Genomic DNA, 12,639 nt, shown 5'->3' on the forward strand with positions numbered 1-12,639 from the left:
TTTGGGCATAGTACCAAATTGCTCTCCAGAATGGTTGGATTAAGGGTTAAGTGACTTGCTCAGGGTCACATAGCTAGTAAATATCTGAGGCTCGATTTGAATTCATGTCTTCCTGACTCCAGGCCTAGTGCTATATCCATTGTACCACCTAGCTGCATTACTGCATCAGTGTCCCTATTTTTCCACATCCTTATCAAAATTTGTCATTTTCCTTTTCTGTCATATTAGCCAGTTTGATAGGTATGAAGTGGTCCCTAAGAGTTGTTTTAATTTGCATTTCTCTAATCAATAGCAATTCAGATCATTTTTTCATGCAACTATTAATAACTTTGATTTCTTCTTGTGAAAACTGCTTGTTCATATCTTTTGACTACTTATCATTTGGGGAAGGACATAATCTTACACATTTGACTCAGTTCTCATCAGACAAATTTCCCATAAAAAAATATCCCCCCAGTTTCCTGCTTTCCTTTTAATCTTGGTTGCATTGCTTTTGTTTGTGCCAGAACTGAGGGATCCAAATTTTTTTAATTTGATGTAATCAATATTATCCATTTTATATCCTGTAATACTCTCTTTTCCTTGTTTGGTCATAAATTCTTCCCTTATCTATAAATCTGAAGGTAAAATATTTTATGCTCCCCTAATTTGCTTATGACATTTAACTTTATGTCAAAATCATGTAGTGGGCTGCTATTATTACTACAGCATCCTAACTGATGCCTGGAATTCCCACCTGCAGCCTGCATCACTGTGTCACATAAACATATAATTAAATAAAAATAGACAAAATAAATGGAAAGTAATTGGGGTAGGGGAGGGGAGCATTGGCAACTGGGTGGTTCCAGAAAGGCTAACTGTAACAAATAACATTTGAGTTGAATATTGAAGGAAGCCAGAGATTCTAAGGAAAAATTGAGGAGGAAGAGGCCTTGGGGACCACCTGAATATTATAATAATTGAATGTTGGACTTGGACTCAGGAAAACCTGAGTGCTAATCCTTCCTCAGACACCAGCTGTGTAGGTCAGGTTTTTTTGTGTCTTATAATTGTAGCACTTACCTCACAGGGTTGTTTGGTTGGTGTGGGTATCAAATCAGATCACATATAGAAAGCTCTATAGAAATTTAAGCTAGTATTTGGGAGCCATCTGGAGACCATTGGCAGTCTAGGGCAGCTGCTAATGTGGCATCCTTGTCTGCACCTCATGTCTTCTAGACCTGGAACCATAGTCAAGTCAACGGGCAGTTATTCATTGCCTACTAAGTGGCAGGCACACCGAGGATACAAAGAAAAACCCCAAACCCTTCACTTAAGGAGCACAGGGTCTGACAGGGGAGATGACATGCCAACAACCATTGCAAAAACAGATACAGGCAGGATAGATTAGAGATGATCCCAGAGGGGTCAGGAGAACAGCTCTCCAGGCTTCTACATTTGTGAGCTTACTGACACGTAGCAGGCTCTTAATTAATGCTTATTGACTCAACTGACCGATTACACAGATGAAACCACGAGTCAGGCCAACAATAATGAGGGAAGAAGAACAAAGAAATGTGATGGTTTGTTAAATTGAATTGTTACACAAGATTTCTTCTTGAGAAGTTTTGGAAACAAGAGTAGATTTAGAGTTGAGGATTCTGGGTTCAAATCCCAGAGCACAGGGCCTAGAGTCAGGAGGACCTGAGTTCAAATTTGACCTCAAACCTTTCCTAGTTACCCTGGGCAAGTCACTTAACCTCTGCCTCCATTTCTTCATCTGTAAAATGGGGAAATAATAGCACTTACAGATTGTTGTGAGGATCAAATGAGATGATAATTTGTTACTACTACTACTACCATCTAGAAGATCTGGAACAATTGTCAATTCCTCTGAGCCTCAGTTTCCTTCTCAGTAACAGAATTAAGCTTAATGACCTCTAATGCCCCTTTGACTCTCAGGCTAAAGATCTTATCTATCCATTCCAAAGGTTTCAGGAATTTCTCAGTTGAAATGCAAATATTACTGGGCTGGGAATAGCCTGTAGCTCTTTTCTTTCTTTCTTTCTTTTTTTTTAAACCAGACCAGTGGCTGCTTTAGTTGGAACTTCTCGTACAAATACCTATCAAGACCTTCCCTGGAATTTATGGGTTTAGAGAAGAGCTGGGGGACAGAGAAGTTAAAGGACTTGCTCAGGGAGGGATGGAGGGAGGGAGGGAGAGAGAAAAAGAGAGAGGCAGAGACAGAGTCAGAGATGGACAGATAGACAGACAGATTTGGATCCCTCAGCTCTGGTCACAAATTAAATTGGTCAGATTGCTTTCCCACCTAATCATGATCAGTTAGAAGGATGCTAAAAGCCTGGTGAGGCACTCCTCTGAGACAGGGAAAGCCTGGGCATCCAGGAAAAGATAGTAAGCAATGGGTACCTAGCAGGAGGTTGCCCCCAAAAAGAGATGAGAAGAAGGCCTCAGAAAGGGAAGGAAGGAGAATGCCACCAGAAACAGTGCCAGGATTTCACCTGGGGCTTCCCCAACTCAAAGGAGCACTGAACTCCTTATCTCCCACAACTCCCCACACTGGGCTCCCCACTCTGGCCTGTCAGGTTACTCTACTTACCATTCACCCCCTCCTGGAATGCCTTCTCCTTTCTGCTAGTCAAAGGTCTACCCTGTCCTCTAAGCCTTGTTCAAGATCAAATTTCCTGGAAAGCTTTTAAAACTGGAAGGGACCTCAGGCATGACCAAATCCAACCCTTTCATTTTACAGGTCAGAGAACTGAGGCACAGAGAGTTAAGGTGATTTACGCATAGTCACCCACCTGGGAAATATCTAAAGTGGGATTTGAACACAGGAATTCCCAACTAAAAGTCTATTTCCCTCTTCACTATACCCATGCTGTCAAACTCAGATAGAATCAGATTTGGATCATATAGCAATGTAGAATACTGCAAATGAACATTATTTGTGTCTTATTGTACTTTTATTTACATTGTTATTAAATGTTTTCCTATCACATTTTAATCTGGTCAGCCACCAATACCATGCTGCCACTGAGTCTGTCATCCTTCCATCTGACCATTTTCAGGGATGACTTTAATTCTCTGATCCCTCCTTCTGAAATCTAATGACAGTTTTTTTGTGGGTCACATAGCTTACATGTTGGCTTCCATTGTTGGCTAATTTATCTAGGTGTGTTTGTTGTCTTTACAATCATATTATCTTATAAAGTGAGATGCTTGTAAAGTGCTTTGCAAATCTTAGAGTGCTACCTATCATTGTCTCATTATCATCATCACCACCACCACCACCATCACCACCACCACCATCATCATCACCATCACCATCATCATCACTCTCATCATCACCACCACCACCCACCACCATCATCATCACCACCACCATCACCACCACCACCACCACCACCACCACCACCATCATCATCATCATCATCATCATCACCACCACCACCACCACCAACATCATCATCATCATCACTACATTCCTTGAGGCAAGGACAGTAAGGAATACATTGGTCTCTACTGAGTACCTTTTGTAGAACTTTGATGTGGCAGGTATGCCATAAATGTATTGGTTGATTAACTCAATACCCTTTGCCCCTTCACCTCTCAATGTCTGGTTACCATCTAACATGACTGAATTCACTGACACAGAGTTCCCTAGGAGAGCCCAATCTGTGACCCAAACTATGCATTCTGAACCTTCTGCCTGAAGTTCTAAGGACTCCCAAGTTCCATCTTGGACAAAAATTAACCTTCAGTTAATTTTAGTGGGAACGAATGTACCTGAGTTTCTTCCTTTGTAAAATGAGGGCAATCAGACCTCCAGGTGCCCTTCCTCTCTAGCATTCTGTGTTCTTATGCTTTCAGGCATGAGAGTTTGTTCTGGCCACTGAATGGTTAAGTTCCCACTGAATCCCAGCCTCTCAGAGGTCTTCTCATCCATTCCAATAGAGGAGTCCCCTTTACAACCTCCCAGACAAGTGGACTGCCAGGTTCTGTTTCTATACATCCATTCCTGGATAGTTCAGGACCTCCAGAGGCAGGTCATTTTACTTTGGGAGGGCTCTAATTGCTAGCTAGAGACCAACTCTACAGAGAGAACACTGACTTTGTAGTCAAAGCTTTGGGTTTGTATCCTGATTAGGATATTTCCTAGCTGTGTGGCCCTGGACAAATTACTCACCCTCTCTGATCAGTAAAATGGGAATAATAACACCTCTTTCATCCGGCTGTTGTGAGGAAAGTGCTTTGTAAACTTTAAAACCCTATGTAAATATGTATTTGTTGTTGTGGGGGTGATAATGATTTGACCCATTGCTCACAATACTGTCTTCTGAAGCCTATTGGAAAGAAGGAAGGGAGGAAGAAAGGGAAGAAAGAAGAGGGGAAAAGAAGGAGGGAGAGAAGGAAGGAAAGTAGGGAGGCAAGAAGCAAGGAAGGAAAAAGGAAGGAAGAGAAGAAAGAAGCAAAGAAGGGAGGGAAGGAAGAAAAGGGAAGAAGTAAAGGATGGAGGAAGAAAAGGAAGGATTTATTATTTATCTGTTATCTTCACTTTACAGATAAGGAAACTAAGGTAGATAGTGGTGAGATGACTTGCCCAGGGTGACATAGTGAGTTGTGTGAGGCTGGATTTGAATTCAGGACTTCTTGACTTGGGAAGATCTTACTGGGATCTTTCTGGATGCTAATTAGTCACCCCTCCCAGCTTTGAGTTAACTGGAAATTTGGTAAACCATGTCTATGCTTTTATCCAAATCTAATGAATTCCATTATTTAGGGAACTAGGCATATCTTGAGAACAGGTGTGCCTTTACTATTAAGGCCTTACAGGTTTAGATTTTCAAGCTCAGGGGTTTGGGCTGGAGTCAGGGTGTGGCACCACCAGGTCAAAATCTAGAATTTAGTTCAACCCCTGGTTTTATATGAGTCATATATATAACAAGGTTTTTACTTAAAATCTGGAGGCATATGATGAATTATCTACTTGATATATTTTAATATAATTTAGAGAAACAATGTTAATAATAGCCAACATTTATAGTGCTTTAAGCTTTGCAAAATGCTTTACATATTATATCCTTTGAACTTCACAAGAACCCTGGGAGGTAAGTGCTGTCATTATACCCATTTTACAGATGAACAAATGGAGGCATCAAGGGATAAAATTACTTGCCCAGGGTCACATAGCTCTAAGTATCAGAGGTCAGGTTCAAAATCAAGTCTTCCTATCTCCAACTACACCTCTGAGCAGTATTAGAGGACCGTTATGTGTAAAAAAAAAAAGATAGATTTACGATGAGAGACTTAAATGAATAAGCAATAAGAGACACTTAGACACTTTTCTTACATAATCCTTGGTTGACAACCTTAAGTTTAGATATTTAAAAGATTTTAGAGGTCATTGGGCCCAATACCTTTAATTTTGTTTTTTCTTTTAAATATATTTTTATTTATTTTATTAAACATTTCCCAATTACATGTAAAGTTTAACATTCTCTTTTTAAAATAATGTTGAGTTCCACATTTTCTCCTTCCTTCCTACTCCTCCCTCACCCAAAGCCATAGGATATCGATTATGTATGTGAAGTTGGGCAAAAGTTATCTCCATATTAGCCACATTGCAAAAGAAGACACACACAAACCCAAGGAAAATAGAGACAGTGGCAAGAGTATGCTCCAGTCTGCGCTCAGAGCTCATCAGCTCTCTCTGGAGGTGCAGCATTCATTGTTCATCATGGGTCCTTTGGGATGGTCTTGGATCTTTGTCTTGATCAGTGTAACTGAGTCCATCACAGTTAACCATCCTTACAATATTGCTGTCACTGCAACACCTTCAAAATTTTGTAAATCAAAAATTTTTTTTCTGATGAAGTGGAGAGAGAAGAAACAGAAGGCAGGAATGAACATCCTCTTGGAGAGTTCATGAGGGAGGCAATGAGAGATTAGCCGATTTGCCCATGGGCACATAGCTAGTACCTGTCAAAGGTGAGACTTGAACCCATGGTCTTCTAATTCCAAAGATAATGTCATTGGCTCTTCCACATTGCCTCCCTTTTTAAACTTAGTGAGGAGAATGGGCAAATCAGATAATCTCTCATTGCCAGTCTCTAAGAGGATGTTCATTCCTGCCTTCTGTTTCTTTTCTCTTCACTTCATAACTTGCCAAAGAGAAAGTCCCAAGGCAAAGATCTGACCTTATCACTTCTCCCGTCTCAGCAGCTCCCTATCCCCTCTGGGACAAACCACAAAGGCTTCTGTAATTTAATGCCCTCTCCTACCCAGCTCCAGTCTATGTTCCCCTACTCTCCTTCATGAACTCCATGGTCCAGGAAAACTGACCTTCTTCCATAACTCATTGGCAATGTCACATCTCCATCTTTGGTCCCCATGCTTACTCCCCTTTGCTTCTTAGAATCCCTTGATTTTTTCAGAGCTCAGCTTGTGGGCCACCCTCCTGAGGGAGGTCATTCCTGATCCCCATCAAATGCTAGTAATTAATGTATCCCCTTACCCCCACATATGAAATGAACCTGTTTATTTGCTATGTATTTTGCATTTATTTGTAAGTGTATATGTTTCTCTATTAGAATGGAAGCTCTTTGAAGACAGGGGCTTTGCTTTTTGTTCTCATTCCCCCCAGTGCCTAGAACAGTGCCCGGTACATAGTAGGAATGGGAACTGGACCTCTGATTTCATCTGTATGGGTAGTTCTCGTGGAAAAAATTCCCTATATCAGAGGGTCTCCATATGGGGTCCTCAGGAGCCTATAGATCTATTTTGGGGGTATAGGGACCTGGATGGGAAAAATATCACATCTTTATTTTCACTAAATTCCGAGATTTAGAATCTGTGTTAAGTTCTGGAGATAGGAAAAAAAACACAAAAAACATTCCTTTCTCTTAAGGTGCTCAAAGAAATATTATTCTGAGAAAGGGGTCCATGTGGATGGCACAGTAGATAGAGAGCTGGGCTTGGAGTTAGGAAGACCCAAGTTTAAATCCTGTCATAGACTCTTACTAGGTGTGTGACCCTGGATAAGTCACTTAACTTCCACCTGCCTCAATTTCCCCATCTGTAAAAAGGGGATAATAGCACCTAACTCACCAGATCAAATGAGATAACATGACTTTATGCATATTATGTATATTTTATGCACATGTATATATGTGTGTATGTATAAATGTATGTGTGTATATATGTACACACACACACATATATACATACATACAGAGAGAGAGAGTACACACATGCAAAAAAACCTAGGTGAAATATTCATTTGAATATGATCATCTCCCTAGCAAAAGGTGATCTACCTCTGAAACAAAGCTTGGAGTTATAAAAACTTGAACTTTTCCCAGAATTGTCTTCTGAAAGGACCAGTCCTCTTTTTTTAGAACAAACTTCCCCTCTTGCCAACTTTTCTGTTACTGTTGAAGGCACTGCCATCCTGCTTGAAACAATTCCATACTGAGGCTCCAAATCTATGTGTTAATCTCACCTCCTGGCTTGGGCTCACCCCACATCTGAGCCATCTCCAAATCTCATGGTTTCTGCACTTTCCTTTCTTCCATTCACATCCTCCATAACTCCAGCTCAGGCCCTGTCCCCCTACCCCCAGTTATTACAAGGCTCTCTCAAGGGCTCCCAATGCCTTATTCTAATCCACCCTCTGCCCTCTACGTGGTGATTTTTTTAAAGGGTAAGTTTGATCAAGTCAATCCTCTGCTCCTTAAGCCCTAGTGACTTCCTATTACTGATCCACCAATACTGGCCTTATTTGCATTTCCTTGAATACAACAAACCATCTCTTGTCTCCATTACACCTTTTCACTAGTTGTCTTCCACGCCTAAAATACTCTGCCTCCTGAGTACATATTTAAATATATGCAGAATACATTTTAAAAAGACAGTAAATACCCAGTAATTACCTCCAAGTTACTTTGGGAGGGAAGGCACTTGGGGGGGGGTGATTAATCGAGTCGGGAGGCTTGGTTTGGAGCCCAGAGAACAGACCAAGACATCATCCCCACCTCCAGCCCAGCGGCAATGCCTGCCTGGAAAAAGCACACACTCTTCACCCTCGCAGGAATGCGTGAGGACCCTGGGCTGTTTCTTGCCTTTCCTCTGTCCTGGGATGGTGAGGCTGTCATGAACACACAGCAGTGCTCCTTGCTGTCCTTTCTTCCAATTATCAAATTATCCCATGGACAAAAGGTATTTGGGCCTTGGGAGCCCCTCTCAGTTTGTGGTAGGACTAATTCATTAGCAGGGCTCCCGGAGGAATGTGACCAACATTCCTTCTAATTGGACTTGACTGCTCAAGAAGAACTCCGGCCCCAGTCCAGATCTCACTGTCACTTATGGGTCATAATAAACAGCTACTCCTGGGCCCTGGATCTACTGGGAAACAGGCCCCAGTAATGAACTTGGAAGGCTCATTGTTGTCTGGAAAGGGCAAAAAAGAAAAAAAAAAAGGAGAAAAGAAAGAAAGAACGAAAAGAAAAAAACATCACAGTTCAGCTATTGTCAGAGGGCTCAATTATGGGTTCCTTCTGATCTGACAATAAAAAGAAGGAAGGAAGGAAGGCCAAAGTGGTGGAGGTGATTTGGAAGAGAGGAGGACCACACTGGAGGTCAAGTCTGGCAGTCTCTGCAGCAGACACTGAGCTCACCACACTCACCAGGGGGCAGTGACAATGTCCAGTAGGGCAAGGTTCACCTTGTGCCACTGATCTCCTGAAGAGAGTCCTCCTACCAACTGAACTACCCATCCTGAGACAGTCAAATCCTAGAACTTTGCAGCTGGAAGAAAACTTAAGGATCATTTATTTATTTTTTTTTTTTGGAGGGCAATTGGGGTTAAGTGACTTGCCCAAAATAACAGGGCTAGTATGTCAAGTGTCTGAGGCCACATTTGAACTCAGGTCCTCCTGACTCCAGGGCTGGTGCTCCATTTTACTGCACCACCTAGCCGCCCCAAGGATCATTTATTTATGTTAATGATCTCCATCCTCATAATTTTACTAATTAGGAAATGGGTTCAGAGACAATCTGATTCTAAATAGGATTTAGTCAGGGCAAGTCAGCAAGCATTTATTAAATGCTTACTATGTACTAGGCACAGTGTTAGCTAAGTATTGGGAATACAAATACAAGCCGAAACCAAGTCCCTGCTCTCAAAGGGATTATATTCTGATGGAGGAAGAGATTTTAGAGAACCTCCAGTCCAGAGATTCTTAACTTGAAGTCAACGAACTTAAAAAAAAAGTTAATTAAAATATATTATTTTATATTATTATTGTTTATATTTTAATAATTTACATAATTATATTATTAAAAAGTTAAGAAAATATTTATATATTTATTTGTAAGCTTCATTTTCTAAAATATTTTTATTTATTTACACATTTAGCAATTACATGTAAATTTTTTTAATGTTCATTTTTAAGTTCCAAATTCTCTTTTCCTCCAGTCCCTCACTCATTCAGAAGTTAAACAATATAATACCCATTATATATGTGAAGTCATGGAAAACATTTCTATATTAGTCATGTTGTAAAAAAAAAAAGAAGCAAGATAAAGTTTAAAAGTATCCTTCAGTTTGTACTCAGAGTTACCAGTTTTCTCTGTGAAGGGGGATAGCAATTTTTATGATAAGTCCTTTGGACTTATCTTACTCACAGTAGCTAGATCTTTCACAGCTGATCATTGTTACAATGTTGCTGTTACTATGAACAATGTTCTCCTGGTTCCACTCACTTCACTTTTCATCAGTTCATATAGATCTTCCTAGATATTTCTGAAACCATCCCCCTCATCATATCTTATAGCACAATAGTATTCCATCACAATCATATATCATAACTTGCACAATTTTATAGCCCTTTGGGCATAGTTCCAAATTCAAGAACTTGGTTTTCTAAAAAAATTTTTTGATAACTATATTTCAAAACAGAGTTTCTTCCGTAATCCTATTATTAGGATTACGTTTAGGAAAACATTATTTTGAGAAGAGGTCCATGACATAAAAAAAGGTGATCAAGGCTAATTCGATGTACATCCAGACTGATGAAATCTCGATTGGCTGTTTTCTTTAATACTACTGTCATCAAAAACTTTTTATTGCATACCTCACTGGGTAGGATGCTTTGCTAGGCACCATTTAGAGGGAACTAGATCTACCTCCTTTTTACAAGAGCTTGCAATCCAAAAGAGATAGTAGCAGTATCCATAATGTTATCTCTTTATTCACATGCTCATTTCCCCCCTCAATCTCTTTCTTTCAGCTTTGGGTGCTATTATCACCCCCATTTTACAGGTGAGGAAACTGAGACAGCAAGAGGTGAAGTGACTTACCCAGGGTCACAGAGTTAGTAGGTGTTCAGATCTGAGATGTAGTTATTGGGAACTCCCAGCTTATACAAAATCCATCCACCTATAGGCAACTTCTTTGTCATTTACAAACTTAAAGAGCTCTCTCTTCAAGCTCTGGGACCCTTTGTGCTGTCCCTACCTTGTTTATCCTATGTTTAGATTCTGTGGGAAAAGATACAGTATTTCTGAAGTCTCTTTCTTCATTGCTCCCCTAATACTAGAATAACTCCATGGGGAAGGTACAGAGGGTGTACATGATCTTGTTAACTAGCTACATATCTGTGGCTTTAGGTGCTTCCTCTGAATGTTCCCTTAATCCACTCCCTCCCCCAACTCCCCTTAATCAAAGCTCATACTAAGGGTAAACACAACACTTAGGGATTCAACCAACTGCAAAATAATCCACATAGAAACACATCAGTACAGACTCAGATGTGTTCAGTTTCCATTCTTATACACTGTCTTATCATACGCTTGTCCCAATGTCCACTGTCCAGTTACTCTAGTACTCTGTATCCACTTGCCAACTGCCCCTTCCTCTGACATACTCACACGGAGCTGATTTCCTAGCCACAACTACACTGGTGATTACCTGCAACAGCAGATCCTGACTGCTTGTTTGTTACCTGGGAGGATGGGGTGTATGTGTGAGGAGTCCATAACTACCAGCAGCTGCAATCCCTCCTCAACTCAGCTTCCCAGCTGTTCCCTGTTTGGGCTCTGAGAATGAACAGGTCTCTATGAGGAAGCCCTCAGTTTCATTATGGGTGTCTACATAAATTTCCAGTTCAATAAAACAATTTTTTCTATTAGAGTTTAATTTCATAGTCTGTCTGAAACTATATTTTGTAAGTGGTTTTATTGGTAGCTCAGGAAATTCATTAGAAGAGAAGCTAAAATCCAAAATGCAATGTGAACAAATTCCATTCAAGCTTTGGTGATGGTTTATTTGGAAGCAATGATATGCTCAAGTGATTAATGCATTTGAAGGGAGGGATGGCCTGCTTCTGTTGTTATATTTCATAGTCCTAGCTTATTGAGAAGAATTTTTCAGCGAGTTTTTACTAGAAAACCATCCATTGTCATTTGTTTTCTAGTAGACTCATGTCCAAGTTAACTTAAACATCTACAAAGCCACTAGGAAGAGTGTCCAATAAACATTTGTTAATGACCTATTATGTATCAGCTGGGCTTAGCGCTTTTCTGGGCACACAGTAAGTGCCTAATAAGTGTGCTGTGGAACTCTGTGCCTAGACCTGGGATGGCTACTGGGGATACACAGATAAAAACGAAGGACCATCTTTGCCCAAAAGGGGCTTACATTTTGCTGGGGAGGGCTGACAGAGGGATGCAAGGTAAATTGAAGAGGAAGAACAAGAGAAAAATGGGGAAATCAAGGAAAGGCTTTAGTGGGAAGATCCTTGAAGGAAACTAGGTATTTTAAGAGGCAGAGGTGAGGAGGAAGAATGGAAGACCACCTGTGCAAGGGTGTGGAGACTGGAGAAGCAATGTCAGGTTTGAGGAACAGGCAGTAAGTTGGATTGGTTGTAACACAGTGTATAGAAGGGAATTAATAATAAACAAGTCCAGAGAGGTAGGCTAAGAACCATCTGGGGATGGTTTTAAAATCCGGCTGAATTTATATTTTTTCTTAAAGTTTCCTCATCTGTAAAATGGGGGAGATATATTGGAGGATGTCTAAGGTTCTTCTAGAGTTAATGATCTATGAGTTTATGATCCTTAAGGAATAAGGAAGAGACCAAAGTCAACCACTAAATAGCTGTGCTGTACTCAGCACTGATTTCTGTCCAGTTGGAGATAAAAGAGAAGACAAGGACCCCTAGGTAATGGCCAGTCGAGTAGGAAGGACCAACTTTTCAATCTACTAGATAGTTAAAGAATGGGGCAGCTAGGTGGCGCAGTGAATAGGGCAGTGGACCTGGAGTCAGAAGGACCTGAGTTCAAATCCACTGTAGATACTTAATACTTACTAGCTGTGTGACCTTGAGCAAGTCACTTAACCCCAATTGCCCTGCCCTCCCCCTTCTAAAAAGCAAAAAAAAAAAAAAGAAAAAATTAAGACATAATAATAAAAAGAGTAAGAGAAGATAGTACTGTTGTGTTTTTTTTTTAAAGCCTGGACCTGTGGTTTCATTAGTGTAAAGAATGCCCTCTACCAATATAAACACAGATTAACAACACCTCTGCAATTTACAGTTTTCCTTGACAAGAGAATAGAGAGGTCCTCTTGTCCAACAAGGC

Source organism: Petaurus breviceps, unplaced genomic scaffold, assembly GCF_028583685.1.
Source record: "Petaurus breviceps papuanus isolate PSGF00001 unplaced genomic scaffold, PetGlider_PUasm1.0 446, whole genome shotgun sequence".
In the NCBI taxonomy this organism is placed as follows: domain Eukaryota; kingdom Metazoa; phylum Chordata; class Mammalia; order Diprotodontia; family Petauridae; genus Petaurus; species Petaurus breviceps.